A 20,596-nucleotide genomic window follows, 5' to 3' on the forward strand; every position below is an offset into this window, starting at 1 on the left:
CAAAACATGGCTCTGGAGTAATGCAGAGATGAGAAAACCAGCTGTGCAAGCACCGGTGATGTCCTGTAGGTTAGGGGCAGGAGGGGAGAACACTGAGCTGGGATCTTCTGCTTGGGTTCACTGGAGATAACAAACCATTTACTACAGAAAAGAAAGGCCAGGGAGATCATGAACTCTCACACTTCAAGTCCTGCCAAAAGTACCAGTGAAACAGTCCTAACAGCTTGTGCTGTACGTTGCCATTACAGCCTGATGCAAAGCCAACTTAAAGCAACAAAAAATACCTTCCAGGGTGCCTAGAAGGCAGACTTTGAAAAACCCTATTATACGTATTACAAAATCCCTACACAGAAGGATCAAACGCAATCGCTTCCTTTACACTTAACACAGTTATGATCACTTCCCTGCACAAGTCTCTCCTACCTTGGCTATTTACGGTTTAGTTGTGCCTTGTTAATATATCTAAAAGAAGACATGTAATCATCAAGATAATATCACAACAAATCATCACTAAAACTGCTTTAGTTCTTCACAGAAGCTTTACAACTCACATGAAGCAAACTGTCTAGCTATCTTGCAAGGCTGCGATTTTTATTCTTTTTTCAGTTGATGCTCTTTTTCACTTAGTGGCATTGCAGCAGCACACAGAGGGACACAGAAGGCAGCATGAGAACGAGATGAATCAGAGGGAGTTCTCTCTGGTGGTCAGCACTTGCACAAAGAGTTTATGGACAAGTAGGATGGAGAGGCTGTCTTCAGGGTTGTGTTGAGTCAGGGACTGTCATCATGGTTTTTAGATGTTAAGCACATTCTTGAAGTTTCTTTTCAAAATGTTAACTGTTAATTATTTAACTGCATCCACAGTGCATTAATAAAGAAATTGTGTAGACTCAATTGAAGATAATTGAGTTTTACTATAATAAATTATCTGCTCTGGTTTGACATAATACAGAGTTCATACTCTAAATGCATACATATTTAAAGGCAAACATGAAGGCAAACACCATTGTGACACACAATCTTAGAAAACAATAATTCTAATATGAATCAGTGGAAAAATTAAGACTGTAAAGACTGCTTTATTTGGACTTGTTTGGATTTGGGAGGGGTGGGAAAGACTGCCATATGCCAGAACTCTTGTTAGTGAACAGCCCTAAACCCAATCCTAACATTATTTAAACTAGCTTGCATTTATAATGTTCTAACATCTCCAGGGAGACTTTATAGCAGCCTTCCAGTACTTAAAGGGGGGCTACAGGAAAGATGGGGAGGGACTCTCTATCAGGGAGTGTAGTGATCGGATGAGGGGCAACAGTTCTAAACTGAAAGAGGGTAGATTTAAGTTAGATCTTAGGAAGAAATTCTTTACTCTGAGGGTGATGAGACACTGGAACAGGTTGCCAGAGAAGCTGTGGATGCCCCATCCCTGGAAGTGTTCAAGGCCAGGCTGGATGGGGCTTTGAGCAGCCCAGTCTAGTGGGAGGTGTCCCTGCCCATGGCAGGGGTGTTGCAACTAGATGATCTTTAAGGTCCCTTCCAACCCAAACCATTCTATGACTCTGTGATGAACGTGAGAAATATTTTATATCGGAAACATAAATCGCTAAAATTAGTCACCAAAATTTTGCTGTGAGATGAGCATCCATAAGTGACATTATTTTAAAAGCTTCTCTCACACTATAGTTTTCAAAGTTGGATGCCGCAGTATCACATAGTAAAGATACTATAAAAGCACTAACTTACTTTCCATTTTATTAAGAAACATAATCTTTTTTAAAAGAGGAAATAACACCAAATCTAGTTAATTCATAGCAATGAAAACACTGTGCATCAACGAATGCTATAAATTAGCAAATAGAAGAAGAGACTAAAATATGCTGTCATTTTTAATTGACCTTACTACAGCACTGTATTTCTTTGAGAGGAGAAGACAGTGGTCATTTTAATGTAAATTCTACAAGCAAACAAGTGGTAGTTTCAAGTAGCTGAAAGTAACCTAGTAAATGATCGAGTTTTGAAAATATCCTCATTCTGAAAATAATACACAGAAGTAACCAGCTCCCTTGTTACTAAGAGCAGCTGCCAATATCACTGTATGATGCACTTTAAAGGGACACTGCCTTGCAAATCCAAAATAAATTGGGGTGGGGAGGTGGGGGGGGGGGAGAAAAAAAAGAAAGAAAAAAGAAATTAAGATAAATTCATTATTGCAGTTCAAAAACAGAATCCCTAACTTAGAAAACCTCTTGTGAGGAGCACAGCAAAGGCTCAAGATTCAGTGGATTTTACATGAGGATAATAAGCGATACCAATCTCAACTACATTAAAATTATATCACCAGAGTGAGTAAAAGAGCAGTAAAGCCACTATAAAAAACTGTTTTACCCACTCTGCGTATGTCAATACTAACTAGAATATGTCCCACTTTTTGCATATAACCAATTGTCTGAACAGGACATAAACATATGGGCTTTTAGTGGCACAAAATGAAAATGACCCCAACATCTGGAAGTATCATTTAAAGTATTTGAAAAAACCGTTTACATCCAGGCACTGCACAGATCACAGCGTGTGCACACTCCCAGCCTGAATGCTGAAGGCAAAACAAGACCGTGATTCTAAAGGTAAACAATTATTTTGCTATTTCTAATGCTACTATTTTTTATTCGATTAACACATAAATTCATAATTCAGTAAATTTATTTTAAGCAAGAAATAGAGAACTGCAGCACTCTCCAAAGAACAGAGAATTGCTTAAAAACTAATTGTTTTCCTTGACCTACCATCTAGCAGCACTGTTTCTTCGAAAGAGGTCTTCTGTCCTTAACATGGCTGCCATGCCTTACATAACATCAATGGCTGAGAATATAGTTATTTTGTTTCGTAGGACGTCCACTGCCCATTAGCCATATGATTCTCCATATGGCACTGCAAACAGTCGAGACAAAGCTTTGCCGTAACACAGCTCCAAAGATGAGCATCCTCTGAGAATAAGCAGCAGCAGAAAGAGACTCAGCCTTCACAAGCTCTAATTTCCCTTTCATATCTTTCTCTAGTAAATAACAGGCATTCTTACCTTAAGAAAACAATAATAATAATAACGGTGCTCAGTAGAGCCTCCTCTGTTTCATCTGTGCTCGTAAAAAAAAATCTTGGTGCAACTGTCTGCTGCAGCAGGTAATCAATAATATAACCTGCTTCTTCTGTTGCCAGAGCTGCTCCATCTAAACGCTAGCTAACATGAACACTGACAGTGTGAGTCATACCAGTGACTCAGAGCAGATGCAGAGCTGCAGGAGGAGTTTAAGTTTCAGGGCTTCCTCTTGCTCACTCGCTCACTCCTGCTCTCTGTCGCACAGACAGGCACGCACTTGCCGCCCATGTGCCTGTGTATGCCTGCAGACTGCCCCAGCGTTTTCTTTCAGTGGGAAGTTTGATTTCATCCGCTACATAATCTTGTTTGTTTTGGTTTGGTTTTTTTTCCAGGATGGCAATTCTGTTTCTTTCATCATTGTAAATATATTTATCTTGAATGTAAAACTTGCTCTGCGAGCCAGGTCAATACTGTGGTATGCCAGGTGGTGTGCTACTACAAGATAACCATGGGCTCATACCTCTCATCAAGACTCGGGGAAGAACTCAAACACCCCAGGAAAGATTATAAAGCAAAAGTATCGAGTTAGGGCAATATCCACTTATTCATCACAGGTTTATAGCAAAATGCCTGTGATTTCATTAAGTACTCTAGGAAGGACAAATTTGGTCTCAAATGCAGTGAGATAAAAGAACTGTAAGAAGGACCATGAGATGCACATGAGCAGAAATCCTATGTGCCTGACACCAGTTTAGCAGGAAGAAGTGCCTATAGGAAAAAAGCATAGCTACATTACAGTCAGGGGTGGTGCGTTTATGTTTAGGGTTGAATCCAACAGCCTCTCCCACAGCTATCCACATCTCACTAGGCACCGATCACCACAGTCAAATGAACACCTATTTATTTCCCCGGCCTGCCAGACTCCCCACCACGTGCAACTGAGAACAGGCATCATGAAGCCAAAGTTAGGCACTTAATGCTAGACAGTGTTGATACACACTGCTCTACTGATTACACTTTATTTCTGAAAGGCACATTATACTAAGCAGCTGCAGTGTTGAGCAAATCCAGCCTTCAAAAAAGCAGATGAAGCCCTCTACTATTAAGCCAGCAGGTCAACCACAAGGAAACAAACATGGGGAGGAATCAAGAGAGTATTGTCAAAAGAAGCTGCTGGGCCAAGGAACAATGACATTAAAACATGTAGACCTGCTTAACAGCCGTTCACATAAACATCCCAGATAGTTTGGGAAAACGGGACTTGGTTTATATCAAAGTATTTACAGCAGAATATCTTTCCTCATACTTAGCAAATGTCCAGCTGGCTATTGCCCAGATAAACAGATTTGTGTTGAGATTTCTCATGGAAAAGCTAATATCAAAGCGTGACTTTCATGGTTCTGTGGTTTTGGTCTTTTTAAAGAATTGCTTCTTTTGCAAAGTCCAATCAAATGAAAAGTAAGCCCACCCATCCAATCCTCGTATGTGCAGGGCACGGTTCAGTGCTGTATCTGGTTGTTATTAAAGCTGCTGAACGAACTTCGTACTATTGATGGTGAACGTTTACTCTCTTAGTGTATCTCAAAGCAGCCAAGAACACTGGCTTGGCAGGGATCAAGAGATGAGAAGGAATCAAGCTGAGCAAACCAATCCTTAAAGCATGGTCATGGAGATAACATAAACAGGGGGGATAAAGAATAGCTGGTGTTTATGAAGGTACACCAAACTAAACTTTTTCCCTTAAGACCACTAGTATTCTATCTATCCATTGGAAAATCTGTTGAATCCCATTCTTTCCCCCAATTTACTAATGACAGCGAATCTTCGCTCCTGTCAAGCTTTCAAGGCTTTATTTTCATATCTTAAATGGTTGCACGGGCAAAAGAATGCTAAAATCCACAGCATGCCTGGGGAAAAAAAAAGAAAAGAATAGCAACAAAAAACCAAACCAAGACACCTGAGATTTTAAACAGAAAACTAACAACAAGGCCAAGGTCCAAATAGCATCCATAACACAGGCAGAGAGGAAGACAAAATTGGAAGGTACTTAGGTTGTTTTTTGGGGTTTTTTTTGGAGTGGGATGGTAGTGGTGTTTGTCTCGTCTTAAATGTATGGCATGCAACTGTATAGCCACATTCAATTTTGTGCTGCTGTCCACCTAAAAGCATAGATTTGGATCAAAGATGACTCAAGAGCAGAGCTGTTAAAGGCCTCAAAGAGATAAAACATACCAAGAGCGAGTATGCACTGTGTAAAATGCACATACTTGCCTCAGCTGCAAATGACCTCATCTACAAATCAGAAGCAATCTAGCTGCTGTAGGCAGCAGTTCCATGTTGCCTAATTTATCAGTCTCCTAAGTTGGACCTTCTGCAGTAGAAAGGGTTTGGATCCTGGGTCTAAAAGTGGGAAAACCTGAAGCTTCTTACCCCAGCAGAGGTAAAACCCCCAAAACTTGCAACAATGTGGATGAAATCTTGAACAGGAATTTAGTACAGCCTGCTAAACGAAACACTGCTGCAAGAAATTTTGCATTAAAAGGCAGTGTATACTATTATACACTCTTTAAGGACTAGAGATAATAGTTTTTCCTTTTTCTCCTTTAGGAAACAAGCAAGCAAAGGCTTTCTATGGTACTTATTCAACATGGTACCGCAGAAAATGCTAGGCTAAAGAACAGTGTTCCTCCTCATCATCTCCCTGTCTCTGGGAATTTGTTTATTTGGGATTTTTTTAAAAAAGTCATCATTATGCCAACAACGGTGGAAATGGTTTCCCACAGCCTGTTCCAGGTCGTCAGACTCCATACTAACCTGCTTTCTCATGAAAGCTCAGTCTACAGTCAGATTGTCCATACTGAGAACTCCAACCTCTACTCCTGCTCTTGAGCCTTTTTTCTTCTTAGCTATACTATCCCAAGGGGAAAAAAATAAAAAAAAAACAACAAAAGAGCATTCATTTTCTTCAAGGACAGGACAGAGCTGGCTCACAATGCAACAGAGTAACAGAAGCAAATTGAGGACCACTGCCAGTACCCACAGTGGTGCCTCCCCTCCTCCTCCCCTTACCCTGCTAGCTTTCCAGTTACCTTTCTATCAGCTGCATCCTCATGTTTTGTAGCCTTGTTTTTCTCAGCCCTGTGGAAAGGTGGGAGATCAGAGATACTAATTTTTGAGGAGCACTGTCACATGTTTTCAAGATGAAAAGCAGAGCACATTTTCTGTACAGGCTCACGCTCCCTTTATCATTGTTATGGGCATTACAGTACTTTCCAAAGGCCCTTAACAGTGAGCAGCCACACATAGAGGTGGGCACTATGCACACACACAGTAGAAGAGACACACTGCAGAACGAGCACATATTTTGAAAAGAAACACAGGCAAAAAGTTGAGAACAGAAATATTTTTGCATCATCTTACAAAGCACAGCTAGCTGACTTGACTAAGGTTGCTCCACATGTCCACCAGCCAAATGCAGAAACTAGATTTCAGTGTCTTGCTGAGTAGACCATCAGATTTCCCTTTCGGTGCACCTCAGTAGTAGGTTCATTTCTTTCAGCTAATTACCTTTTTCAGGTATTTTGATATGCTATGACAAAAGCACCGTTTGCTTCTCAGGAAAATTAAAACTCCTCTGGGAAAAGCATGAACACCAGAATCTTTATCCTGTGCAGACAATGAACACAGGAAGCCACACATGAAAGCAGAGCTTTAGCAATTGAGTATGGGAGGAGGAAGAGGATGCACTTACTCATCACACTTTATCTCAAGGCTTCTGAAGATAAATAACAGGGCACAGTATAGCATTTGAACTTTTTACCATCACTGCATCATCCACCAATGTCTCAGTAGCATCTTAAACTCATCTCTACAAAAGCAATTAGCAAAGCAACCCACAAGAGGCTGTGGGAAACCGTTTCCACCACACCACACAAGTACATCTCTTCACTGAGATCACCTCCTCAAATTACCACTACAGCTAAGACCCAAGTAAAATATATTTTTTATTTCTCTCATAACAATCCACAGCTACACATCCTGCACTGGAAAGAGAGTAAGAAGTGACAAGCTGCCTGTAACGTATTGTATGCAGACCTCAGAGGGAATTACTTCTGCGCATCTAGTGAAAATGCACAAGACGCCCTAAATGCCCATTTCCTCTTTATGGTCTGTTCTCAACAGATGAAATGAAAGACTCTTGAGAGACTAAGATCAGAGAAATCAGCCAAAACAAAACAAGAAAAATATATCTCATAGCAACACAGATGTACTGACCAGATAAGAGAGTAGTTCACAGACACTACTGTGGCTCCTGCGTATACAGACATCAATACATTTGCTGCCTGTGAAGGCTTGCTTGGATAAGAAGGACTCCCCAGATTGCACTTGATGTCAGCATAGTGTCAGCTGATCTTTTGGCAGCTAGCCTGCTCACATCTATCCACTTCTGTTCTCTTTTTCTCTTTAATGCCAACATCTGCCCATGTTTTGCATTGACAGAGAAAGTCAGTAAGACCCTAATGATATGTTAAACCTGATAATTAAGTGATGCACCATTTGTAACGACCATGTACCTGATCTCATTCCCCTTATATTCAGAACTACACTTTTTCCTAAACACTCTATACTGCAAGTGTGGGAGCATCTGTAATCTCAAATCTTACGTACAAGCCATAGAGATCACTTGATAAGCAGATAACAGAGAAAGCATGTCAGAAAACACCTGATCTCTCCAGGCTTCCAAGAATATTAAAATTTGTTCTATCAACAAAACCACAAATTTCTGATTCCAAGCAATCTTTATTTTTCTTTACAATGCACAACTACCTCTCTGTTTCAAACCAGCGTGCTCCATTTTCTGCACTTACACAATAATTTCAATTGAATATTGACCTATGAATCCTAACAAAAGAGACAACCAAACCCAGGCGCAAATTCATTTTGAGACAAGCATGTTATACTGCGTTATTTAAACATCAAGGTTCCTTGCATTGTCTAACAAAACGGTACGCATTCTGTTGGGAATTGTCTACATCCACTCATTTTGCTCATTCAAAACACTCTATACATTTTCTGAGTGAAGTTTTCCCTGTTGTCTTCACAATGCAGATCTCATACTGTCCTTCGTGACCTACAATGGGTAGGTTCTTCCAACGCCTCACAAAGAACAATTGTCAATGCTGGAGAAAGTCAATGCAAAGACCTACTGTTTTCTCAGAACCATCTACTGCACTGGGTAAACTAAATCAAAAACCAGTAAAACTGAATGTAACGCTGGACAAATTTGATGACTATTCTGCAACATTTCTTACAAAATTTACTCCTCCCCATCTGCATGAAAAAAGAGCAGTTGTAATGCAAGATTTCTGTGTTTGCACAACAGATTTCTAATGTTTTGTCTTGTCTTCTCGACTAATCTGTACTCCTTTGCAAGTTAACCAGCCCCTATTTTTAGCAGGAAAATCATCTTCTGATATTTCATCATTAGTAAGGTCATGAAAAGGAACTGCCTGCCTAGACACATTTAAGGGCCTCATTCTCTTACTTCTATTCTTGGCATTCTTTGCCTTTGCCATGTAAAAAACATCCTGTTGTTAGTATAGTGTAATACAGCACTTCACAAAAAGCGAAGAGGGTCCCCAAATGTATGTTGACCAGTAACAGATCTAAAAAAAGAAAAGCCATAGTTAAACCATTTTTCTTCTTTCTCTTTCAAAATTCTTTATTTCTTCTTTCAAAATAAATTATGTAACAATCCGATCCGAAAGAGTTCTCTGCAAGCTCACAAATTCTAAGTCGCTACATGTGAATTCAACCTTTATTTGTGGTGCACTGTAAATTATTCCCCAGATTAATGCCACCAAATATCAACGGGACCATTCAAAGACTAAGGTACTGTACGTGTTGGATTGTGTGTCAAAATCCAGACCAGTGGGAGCCCAAGGTGGAAAAGCTCATTAACAGCGTTGATAATGGAAATGTTTCTTTCATGATTAATCGAAATTTTGACATTCAGAACTTAATTGACTTCAGCTCACTGGGGACTCTTCCTAAAATTAGGCTATGGAGGTGAGGTGGATTGAGAGCTGGCTGTGTGACAGAACTCAGAGGGTTGTTATCAGTGGCACAGAGTCTAGTTGGAGGCCTGTAACCAGTGGTGTCCCCCAGGGGTCAATACTCGGTCCAGTTTTGTTCAGTATATTCATTAATGGCCTGGATGATGGGACAGAGTGTATCCTCAGCAAGTTCGCTGATGATATCAAACTGGGAGGGGTGGCTGACACTCCAGAGGGCCGTGCTGCCATCCAGTGTGACCTGGACAGGCTGGAGATTTGGGGAGAGAAGAACCTAATGAGGTTCAACAAAAGCAAGTGCAAGGTCCTGCACCTGGGGAGGAAGAATGCTAAGCACCAGTATAGGTTAGGGGTGGACCTGCTGGGAAGCAGCTCTGAGGAGAAGGACCTGGGGGTCCTGGTAGACAGCAAATTATCCATGAGCCAGCAGTGTGCCCTTGTTGCCAAAAAGGCCAATGGAATCCTGGGCTGCACAGGGAAGAGTGTGGCCAGTAGGTCGAGGGAGGTCATTCTCCCCCTCTACTCTGCACTGGTGAGGCCACAACTGGAGTACTGCGTCCAGTTTTGGGCTCCCCAGTTCAAGAGGGACAGCTGGAGCGAGTCCAGCGAAGGGCAACTAAGATGATTGAGGGACTGGAGCACCTCCCTTATGAGGAAAGGCTGAGAGAGCTGGGACTCTTTAGCCTGGAGAAGAGAAGGTTGAGGGGAGACCTTATTATGGCATACGAGTATCTAAAGGGTGGGCTGAAGGAGGATGGTGCCAAACTCTTTTCAGTGGTTCCCAGTGACAGGATGAGGGGCAATGGGCACAAGTTGGAACATAGGAAGTTCCGTTCAAACACACGGAAAAACTTCTTTACAGTGAGGGTGACAGAGCACTGGAACAGGCTGCCCAGGGAGGTTGTGGGGTCCCCTTCTCTGGAGATTTTCAAGACTTGCCTGGATGCAGTCCTGAGTAATGTACTCTAGGCAATCCTGCTTTAGCAGGGGAGTTGGACTAGCTGATCTCTAGAGGTCCCTTCCAACTCTGAAGATTCTGTGATTCTGTGAAAAAACTCACAAAAAACTAGCACCTCTGTGTTTTTGACGTGGTTTCAAAAAATCTTAATATCAAAGGCTACTTGTCTTATTCTACGAACAGTCAACTACAAAACAGCAAACCTACACAGATAATAAGAGAAGGCAAAAAATACAAAAAAATAAGAATAGGTTCAGAATCTCTTTATTAAATAAACCATTTTCTTTTTCTTCAGGTACATAAAAATATAGACTGCCCCAAACAGACCCCTGTGCACCCTTTGTTAGCACTTCTAACAGTTATGACATCTTTTTCCATATAACTATTGAAAGATCAGCTGGTGTATCAGAGCTGTGTTTCTTTTGGTTTTTTTAAAATCAGTTTCATTTATTTATGTATAATCCAGAAGTATGCACTGATATATTGCTATATACATTTCTAGATTATTTTCAGTTCCTAGTATGGTAAAAGCTCTCATTGCATGGGATGTCTTGGGGACAAAAAGGAGACCGGAGATTACAGATGCTTGCATCATATAGTGTTTTGGGAAAAGACTTTGAGTCCTTGAATTTAAAGGGAATTAAACAGGGAAGATAATAATTTAAGATATTGCATCATTTGATTACCAGGTTTAATGCATTATTACAGTCTCATTGACCTTCTCTAACAATGTTTGTGTGTCTGTATTAAGGAAGCATGATTCGTATTAGGGAATTATGATTAAATGGAAAACATTGGTAATTGTCCTGCTTAAAGGTAATTTTTTGACATTTACATCCTATGATTTACAAAACCTTCAACCACTCAGTTTCCCATCAAATGTATGGTATACATTCTTTCAGTTGTTCAACAGATCCATCTAAGTCACCAAACAATTCCAGCTATGCAGAAAAGTGATGTGCATAGCTCCAATACAACCTCTTGTTTATAGTTAAATTCCACCAGCCTAAACTGGTAAGTTTACTGGCATCATCCTTTTATGGCAGTAAAACATATCTTTTCTATTACCCTGCCCCCCCACTCCTACTTTCACCTTCTCCTAATTCTGTCTGTGGCGTACTTCAGCTGTCTGGAATTGATGGCTACTCCTGCGCTTGCCTGATGAGGCTCACAGTGGTCACAGACCAAGGGGTCCTGCCGTCCACCACTGGAAGCACCAGCTGCCCTTCCCAGCCCTGCTTGGACTACGGACCCAAGGTTTCCTTGACATGGAGATTAGTTTGGTGAAAAGTGCAGGTCTGTTGGCATGCGTTTTGCACTGGAGACAGAGGATAAAGAAAAAGCAAGCACCCACAGATCTGGGAAATGGGTCACGTTATCCTCATTACCTATTCTCCCGATCACCTCATAGTTTTTAACCCAAAACGGAGGAAGACAAAGCTTTCCTTCCTCACCCCAGCTCATCAGTTTTAGATTTTTTGGGGCACATAGGACTGGATGGTTGTGTTTTGTTGGGTTTTTTCGAATAAAAGAATAAAGCAGATAGTAGAGTCTTAGGCTCAGAGGCACAAATTTCTAGGGCCCACCTCACTTAGCTTGTAATGATTTTATTCATTACTTGCCTGAAATTACCCGGGGAGTCTTGGGAACTGAATCTTAAGCTCTGATTAGTGCACTAAATATTCAACAAGCTTTCTTTCAATGTATCATTAAGTAATTTCGGGATAATGCTTAGTTTTGGAAGAGAGATATCCGTTTATCCCCCATCCAAATCTTGTGAGGTTGATTCTAATCAATGTAGAACTATTTAAAGAAATATTTAATAAATGAAAGTCACATTCCTAGAAAGGTACACCCCAAAATACACTTGCTTTTGCAAGTTGAGGATTTCAAACACTCATGGAATGATTTTAGAGATAAAGAAGACATACTAAAAAGAGCTGGCTGTAAATACAAGATCACCAATACAAGTGTAAGTCAACAAGAGCCATAAAGACAGGTAGTGTAAAAATACTTTATCGATTGCTATAGTCCAAAATAGCTTTAATTCTCTGTTAATTTCTCTTGGGAAAAATAATTCTAATAACGCTCCATGAAAGGGCTCCTGAAATAGAATACAGTATATTCATCTTTGCTGATTGTATCAAGATTGAACAGAGACACCAAACTGAGCAAAGAGAAAGAAGACAGAGCCTTTATCTGTGTCAGTTCTTCAACACAATCCGAGTAAGAAATTCTCTAATACAAAGAATAGTCATTTATAGCTTCAGAACCATTCATTTTGCTTGAGAACCACTGAACTGTTTCCAGCTCGGTTAACTACTGCACAATACTGGTTCAGTAGGAAATCACAAGTAGGGGCAAATACCACCACAGAGCTGCAGTTGCCTTGAGCCAGGCACAGCAGAGTATGGAAACTACGTGATCCACACCCACAACTATGGAAGAACTCTTAAAATACACAGGCTGTAATTCAGCGTAACAGCTGTAGTTAAGATGGAAAAGGAAACAGACACATTAAAATTAAAGACAATCAAGTAAAAGCCATCCTTACATCAAACCAGTTTCAAAAGTATGGGTGTTTTTCTTTTTACAGTGGGTCTAAAAAAGGGTAAGATGCATGCAGCACCTGTTAGGCAGTGTTTTTAAATAGCCTGCCTTTTTTAGGAATTCATATAATAGGCTGAAACCACATAAATACTGGCCAAACACTATTTCAAAAGGACCTGACGCTTTGTCAGCTTCATATAAATGAGCTTAAAGTTTATTTTTATAGACTATAATTTAGATAGCAGCTAATCAATACAAGCCTTTTTTTTATACAAAAACGGTGCACATTTCTTCTACCCACTCTTTCTCCCCAGTTCTTCCTTCCAAAAAATAATTGATTGCAGGTTCAAAAAATATGACGGAGACCTGCCTGAGCATTTTTACAAATAGTAACAAACTTTGCATGAAATTGGTAGCAATTATAGCTTATATAAGAGAGTGGAAAGGAAGTAATAATTTTTAACCTGCATAAAAAGCTTTCCACACAAGAAAGCAACATATTTTTGGTATCTTACTTGTGATCTTTTGTTTTGTTTGTTTTTAAGAGAAGCCTTTTCAGCTTTATTATTCCAACTTTCCATATCACTATGGGCTAAAATTCTGTAATTTAGGTTCTAAAAAGAGGAAATACATAATCTGTGGAGTTAAGTTTTTCATTGAAAAATCTCCCATCAAGGGAAAAAAAAGAAAAAAGGGAAAGTGGGAACTTCAAAAATTGCATTAAAGAAACAAATCTATTGCTTCCTCCTACAGATGCAGCCTGCTAACCAGGAATAAAGAGGAATAAAGGAATATTTAAGAACATAAATTAAAATGTTGTGTCTTAAAATTAAAAACGCCTCTGATCTCTTTAATAGGCTGAAAATTACTACAATCCCTTATATGCAACGTGGAGGCTGGAGAGACTACATTAATAAGAACATCCAGCACAGTCAGAAAATGCACCAAATTCTCTACTTTCTCAGAAGCAAGAGAGGCAGAGTGCAATTCAGAGCACCTAAGCTAAAAGGAACTAAGTTCAGTGTCAGGAATCACCTCTCTGAAGACACTCACTTCCCTCTAAAACTGCAGAGGGGATGAAGTCTGATGGTTGCTAATATGCCCCAATGAGGCCTACCAAGAAAGAAAAAATCTGCAGAAAATATACTGAAATGCTGAAGCGGTTTAAGTGCTGAAGTTAAATAGGGAGACTATCCAGTAAAAGCAGGGCTCAAAATAGAATGTAGACGGGAAGAATTTGGCTGTGAGGTATGAGACTTTTTTAGAAGATGACAGACAGAAACAGAAAAATGTCAGAGCTGGGGAATCAAGACTCCCAGCAAGGCAAAGATCGATGTTACCATCAAGAGGATACGACTTCCAGTTACTATACCAACTTGAATGCAGTTCCTAGTGTATGGTCGTGAAAGGAGAGAAGTTAATGGCACTGTGGTGGCTTGCTAATGGGGCAAACTGGTTTAGAGAACAGGAAATGGAGAAGTTATGGCAAAACTGCATAGCAAGTCATCTTAAGGGAAAGCGTGGCAGTGCAAGTCAAAAAGCAGTTAACTGTATGATGGAGAAAGATCCAACAAAGTGGATTCAGGAGAGGAGTGATTCGGGCAAAGACAGAGGCACACATTTGCAAGCTGCAAGAGTGAGCTGCCTGACCGACAGGCTGCTCAGAAGCAAATACAAGAAAATGAGATGCCTGGGGAAGCTGTGACAGTAAAGAGAGAGAGAAGACAAAAGGATTTGGGAAGGGATCATCAGGAAAGCTTTATTTGGCAAGAAAAACAAAGTTTGTCAAGTCTCTGGAAAAAAAAAAAACAAAACACTTTTTTCAGTTGTTTTGAATTTAGGCAGAAGAGTTTTAAGGTTGTTAAGACTGGGCTGTACTTAATTGTGCTCATTCACAGCAGTAAGGCCCCTTTCACTGACACAGGTGTCTGAAGAGCCAGGGCAGACCTCTGCAGGTTTTAGTCTGGAAAAAGGTCCTAATCGCATCTTGACCAACGCCATTTTCTGATGTGAACCTATCACTCCCTGAAAGTTCAAGTCTGACTGGTAGGAAACGGAACAAGACACTAAACCATATGTCTCTATTATCAGAGGCTTCAAAAGTAATACCCTGAATCAAGCCTTCCTTGTTCATGCAAGAAATTCTTCCATCAAAGCAATGCCACTTAACATGAAGCATTTAAGGTTTGCTTAGCCTCTTTAATGCAATAAAGGTAATAATAATGAATGAAGGGAAAGCAAAACCACGCAAGCTTCCACTGCTTCATGAACCACAGATAAGAAACTGCTGGCCTGCCATTAAGCAACGCCCAAAGGTTTGGCCACTGAAGCTGCAATGCAGAGGTATGCAAATCCTCCATGACCCCTGAGCGCGCTGTAGCTCAGATACACAAAACACATGACACACTGAGCTTGGTTGATGTTTTGGGCCACCCACCCCTGAAACTCATGGGCTTTTGGCTCGTGACAGAAATACTCCTTTATAGCCACTACAGCTTTGTCCAAGTGTAGCATTGCTGACTGGCTCTAGCACCATTTTTCAGAATTGTGTGGATCTGACAGAAAGGCCGACAAGAAGAAAAATAACAGTAACTCCAGAAGAACACTGGGCAGAATCTCCACAGGATACTTTACTGCATAAGCTGCAGGCCTGGAAAGGTACCATGTCCGGTTTGTCCTCCAATGCTGCAGAAGCCACACATCCACAGAAAAAGGAAAAACGGTACTGCAAAGTTTAAGCCTCCTATGATACTCTATTATCAACGCCCTACAATTTATAACACAGTTGCCTGAAGCAGTTGGCTTTTATTGTCCTCTTTAAGTCCACGCAGCTTTTTGTACTATAAGGAGGAGCTACCAAGTATAGGGTCTTCCTGAGCAGATGATGAGAAATACAGGAGGAAGGGATAACTAACAGGACTGCTTCTCTACATCTTGAAAGTTTGGGGGGTTACTCATCCTCTTTTTTCCTCAGAAATCTCCTACTTGTCAGTTTTCTCACAGTACAAAGAGCAGTGGAAGAAGGTGGGGAAAAGGTAGATAGATAGAGAGCAGTATTATGGTATTCCAGCCTCAGCCTAAAGTTTCTAAAAACTAAAGGCAGTAACAGCTGAAGTACAAGACAAATCTGGTGTTGATGTAGCACTGTGGAGAATAAAGCACCAGTCAGAATGAAAAATTGTCTTTAGCTCACATAACACTCAAGATACCCCAATTTGTGTACCAAAGTGGACCAGTTCTATTTTTTCAAAATAGCCTAAAATTAATCCCAGCAAGACATGAGCCACTGGATAGCATCCTTAGCATTCAATCTGGGAGAGCACTGGGAGCAGCTGGTGCAGAGCAGGATGTCTCTAAACTAATCTCTAAACTGCTCTCAAGTCCCAGAGTGCTCCTACTACCATCTGCAAGCACAAAAATGTGACAACTCAGGAAATGACTGTTACTCCTTTTTCTCTCCCCTCAGTCTCTCAAGCCTGAGAGCTAACAACCCTAATAAGAAAAAAAAAAATAAATCCAAAATATTTTTCAGATAAGTAATTAAACTGGTATGTCTTATTTTAGATAGAGATTACACAGTTAAACATCCAAAGAGTATTCAATCTCCTGGAAAGTTTTTATCATGTTGCCAGTTTGAACAAACAAAATATAATCTATTTTTGCAGCATACAGACTGACATATGGGTGCTAAAGAAGGCTGAGACTTGTACGCTTGAGGCTGATTAAAGGTAATGTCCCACTCATGCACATAGGCACCACAATCAAGCACTTACCTTTGTTTGCAGGTAAAAACACAACATCAATCAGCTACTTTGCTAGTCATTTTGGTCTATTTTGCCAAGTCTGTCTGCTTTGTCACCCTTCAAATGATTAAAACACAGCTGCTGCCACAAAATCATTCAGAGCTAATTGCCTACCTGAAAAATATGCCTATATAGGGAGATGTAATTTTTAAAAGTAAAGGCAGGAATGGTTTTCTCCTGACATTCTTTTAAGCAATGTAAAATTTGTGCCAAAGAAGTAACTCTTGTATTTGCAATAAATCCTATATTATATCTCTTGAAGAAATGTCACTTAGAACACAAAGTTACACAGACTACAAAACTTCAATCCCTTTAGATTAAGTTCAGTAAATACAGTGAATACATTAAGGTGACAGTACAGAAGTACAGACCTACCCATCCTACTGCACAGGTCTGTATTCATCCACATCTGGCTTAATACTGCAGTGAGAGACTGAAGATCAAACCAAGGAAAGGTACGCTTGCAAAGAAAATTAAGGCAGAAAACCACCTTAGGATGAAATTACTGGGAGAAGCATTACGTTGACAAGGTATACTCTCTGTCATTGCGTTGTCCCAAGGCTGGGGTAGGGTCATAAGTTTTAAAGCAGCTGTGGACGTATACAGCATATCAGGAATTATAAACTGTGTGACATTCAATATTTTCTTTAAATGCCCAATTGCTAACATTGTAAGACCATGTGAAAGTCTCAGGTCTGTCTTCTAAAACTAAGTAACCTTCACTGCAAATCTCTGCTTTTTCATGATTTAGCAGAAGAGTCTGAAGACATCAACCACAAAAGTTCAAGTGCTGGAACACAATTAGAAGGACCTCCACCTTAGGTTTAAACATTGATGAGGTTTTAAATAATCCTATCTTGAATATTGAGTTTTGACCACTGGCAGCAAGGCAACTGCACCCAAACCTGCTTCCAGTTGCTTGGACTGGAATACTGCAGAAATATCTAGCCCATGCTCAGTAGCAGAAAGGAGAAACCATGTTGCCACAAAACACAACCAAATATTCCGTTCCTTTTGAAAGGAAAGGAAAAGGAAATGCAGAAGAGCAGACACAGAATAGCTGCCACAGGTAGCTGCCAGTTATCCTTCATTAGACAGGAGACCCAGGAAACCTGCAGCCACAGTATTTCAGTCATGGGACCAGAAGAACCAGTTAACCCAGTGAAAGACCATGACTTCTGTCATGTCAGTGAGCTGGTTACTTTCAAAAGGACAGTGCTTTTCTCTCAGAAGAAAAGCACCAATGTGAGACTTCCCCCTAAAAGGACACAGGCATCTCCTGTGCATTGTTACATCGCAGGGTGCACTCGACTTGATTACTCCTGCCCCCGAGTCTATAGCCATACAGCCACAAGTAAACGTACCTCCCCTTCTCCCACCAGTAACTCCTTTCAATTTGTTGTTGAAAAATGCTCAAGGACAAACTGGTTTTCCTTAAGGTTATAGGTAATTTCTTTAACAGAATTTATTTAAAACACTGACTCCAGACAGATAACTCCTTATTCTGCAAGTAACTTCACCTATGTCATCAAAACTTACTCAGTACGAGAAAAGAACTAATGCTTGACTTTAAGCTGCTTTCAATATGCAGGACTGGGTGACATGCAGGAATAATTCAGTTTCCTAAGGCGGGAGTTTTGTGCCTCTGAGCACAGCTGCCAAACGAAGAGAAGAAATCCAATATGCGTTATCAATCATGAGTGTCTCAAGTGTCTTGTGCGAATTTGTTCCCTTTAGAAAATGGCAAGGAAGCACTAACCAATAACTATACATAACTGAATTGCTTCACTTTGTGTAGAGCTGAAATATTCCATTTAGGAATGAATAAAAAAAAAAAAAGAAGACAGAGGATCTGTGGGAACACTAGGCAAATCAAAAGGAGAGATTAGCAAAGCCTAACACATCTATGACAACATTTCTGGGGTTTTTTGATAAGTTTAAGCAAAAGTGACAGCAAAACTGGAGAACCTCTACTATAAAATGTAGACTGCCTAAGAAATCCTTCTTAGCAAGTTTCCTTGTTTCATGCTTAATACAGCAAAGCTACTTTAAATATTATAGTGGCACAAATTAAAAGTATTAAGAAAATAAAAAGTATTTAACTTTGCAGAGACCTCAGGTTCCTCTGAATGTATGCGTTGCCTTCAGATAGCAATCCCCACATCCTGTCTGAAAAATCTGTCAGTGTTTTCAACCTCAGTTTGCCTCTGGCTTGCACCTGTTATCCCCATAATGCTTCAGCATGCCACTAATATATCATATAATTTTTCAACTATTTGCTACAAGACTTTCTAACATGCCTACCTGTAGAGGCCCAAGCAGGTTCATTCAAACCAGACTGGTGCTGGTTTCACCAGTAAAACCTGCAGAAAAAACAATCTGAGTCAGTCCTTCACTCCCGCCCTACTTCCAACAGCAGGCTCACATCGCTCAGAGTGCAGACAACTGGGTTGAAGCCCAGACGAATACAAGTGCACTTGCAGCCTTTACAAAGCAGTAATATTGATGCAAACAAGCACATCCTGTTTCAGATCATTTCCAACAGTTACCTAAAACCTCTTAACTTTGCTTAAGCTACGCTTAACTCCCAGCGTTGTATTTTGTCTTCCAATTAATCAATTCTCAGTTCTACAAGTCTGCAAGTAGAAAGGAGACACTGAAGCTAACACGCAGACACATTAACTCTCACCTGCAACAGCTAAACCTTTCAGACTTTGTTGATGAACCAAAACATCATGCTGTTTTGTTTAAAATAAATTACTTTTTTCATCTAAAACGAAAGAGATACAAGTTCTAGTAGTATTTCTGTTTTCTGTACATTGATTGTTATCTTTCCCCACGTTTGCTTGTCCTATTTCAAACTTCTTAGTATTTACACTCCAGGAAGGAAGAACAGCTCAGTTAAAAATTACTTTCAGTGGTCCACTAGATTTTTTTTCATTTATGAACACCTAGGAGAGAAATACACTTTTTTTTTTCTAAGCTGTGAACAATATGTCCTCTGTCCATTCACATGATTAATTACAAATTATTTCTCTCCTGCTCAGCCTGTTTCACTTTGAGGTTCTACCTTTGCAGTAAAATCATTCAGATGAGAAATTCAGGTAAAATGCAAATCCTGCAACCAAACCCTGTACTTAAAACAAAATAAACAGCAAAATGGGTATAAACAAGTACTACAAGACTTTCCATCATTAATAGCTGTGGAGATCTAAATGCACTCTCCAAGGGTCAGATGCCCACTGTATATTTTCGTTAGATTGCGTGGTTTTAGAGTTTGAAATGTAAGACTACAGGACTGTGACTTAACACAAGAAGGTGGCCTTTTCCTGTACAACAGATGATATCCGTCTCCATCTAGAACTATAGCAAGTGTCAATCATGAGACTTTCAGGTTTAATTGCCTGTAACAACCACAAGCAGTACAAACCACAATAGGAAGTCAGTTAATGAACTTGCAACAAATGTAAAAATTGCTACCAAGACAAAATTATGAGGTTGTTTTAAAATAACAGTACTCCTTCCTTCCTGCATTACTTACATTTTCTCCTGCTACAAAAATTTACAGATGCTTTTTTCATCTCCAGTCTCCAAGTTTTTCACAGAAGTAAAGGTTTGATCCAACACCCACTGATGTCAGAGGAAGAGACAAATCAGACCATGGAGGAAAATATCCAGGTTGTAAAAGGTCTGTTCCGACCAATTAAATGTCTGGCTTTAGCAGTTTATAATGACACCAACAAGAGCCAAGAACAAAGATTCCCTGAGATGAAGACTTGGCAGGTGTCGTAAGCAAAGATGAGGATGGATTTTGTGTAGCCTTCATTCTCTTCGTAGTTATCAACATGAACCATTCACACACTGCAAACTATTTATGCTCCTGCAACAAAACAGAACTTGAAATTCTTTTTTAAAAAAGAAAAAAAAATTGGAAAAAAACTACCTGACTTCATCCTATCTTCTCTTACCTACAAAAGTTTCTAGCTTGTTGTCCCCACTTACCTGAATACGCGAACTGTACAGACATAAAGCCAAATTCAGGCATTTTTGTGTATATGTAATTTACATGCATATGTTAGTTTGTGTATTTGTAAATGTTTCTCATCCACAGATATGC

The 20,596-nt window shown here is 40.0% G+C and overlaps 1 protein-coding gene across 39 annotated transcripts in view; it reads right to left on the minus strand.

Moving 5' to 3' along the window:
• The window catches only part of INPP4A (inositol polyphosphate-4-phosphatase type I A), a 133,261-nt gene that overhangs the window by 88,209 nt on the left and 24,456 nt on the right, over nucleotides 1-20,596 (minus strand). For 2 of the 39 annotated variants that reach the window (XM_074608607.1, XM_074608552.1), the window contains exon 1: nucleotides 3,077-3,240. The exons of 33 other annotated variants lie outside the window; for them this stretch is intronic. The gene's annotated coding sequence lies outside the window, so the exon portion shown is untranslated. Of the gene's footprint in view, nucleotides 1-2,783; nucleotides 2,807-3,076; nucleotides 3,263-20,596 lie in introns of those variants that run through there. 4 more of the 39 variants (XM_074608645.1, XM_074608706.1, XM_074608518.1 and 1 more) reach the window with 4 other exon arrangements.

This window comes from Larus michahellis, chromosome 1 (genome assembly GCF_964199755.1).
Source record: "Larus michahellis chromosome 1, bLarMic1.1, whole genome shotgun sequence".
Classification (NCBI taxonomy): domain Eukaryota; kingdom Metazoa; phylum Chordata; class Aves; order Charadriiformes; family Laridae; genus Larus; species Larus michahellis.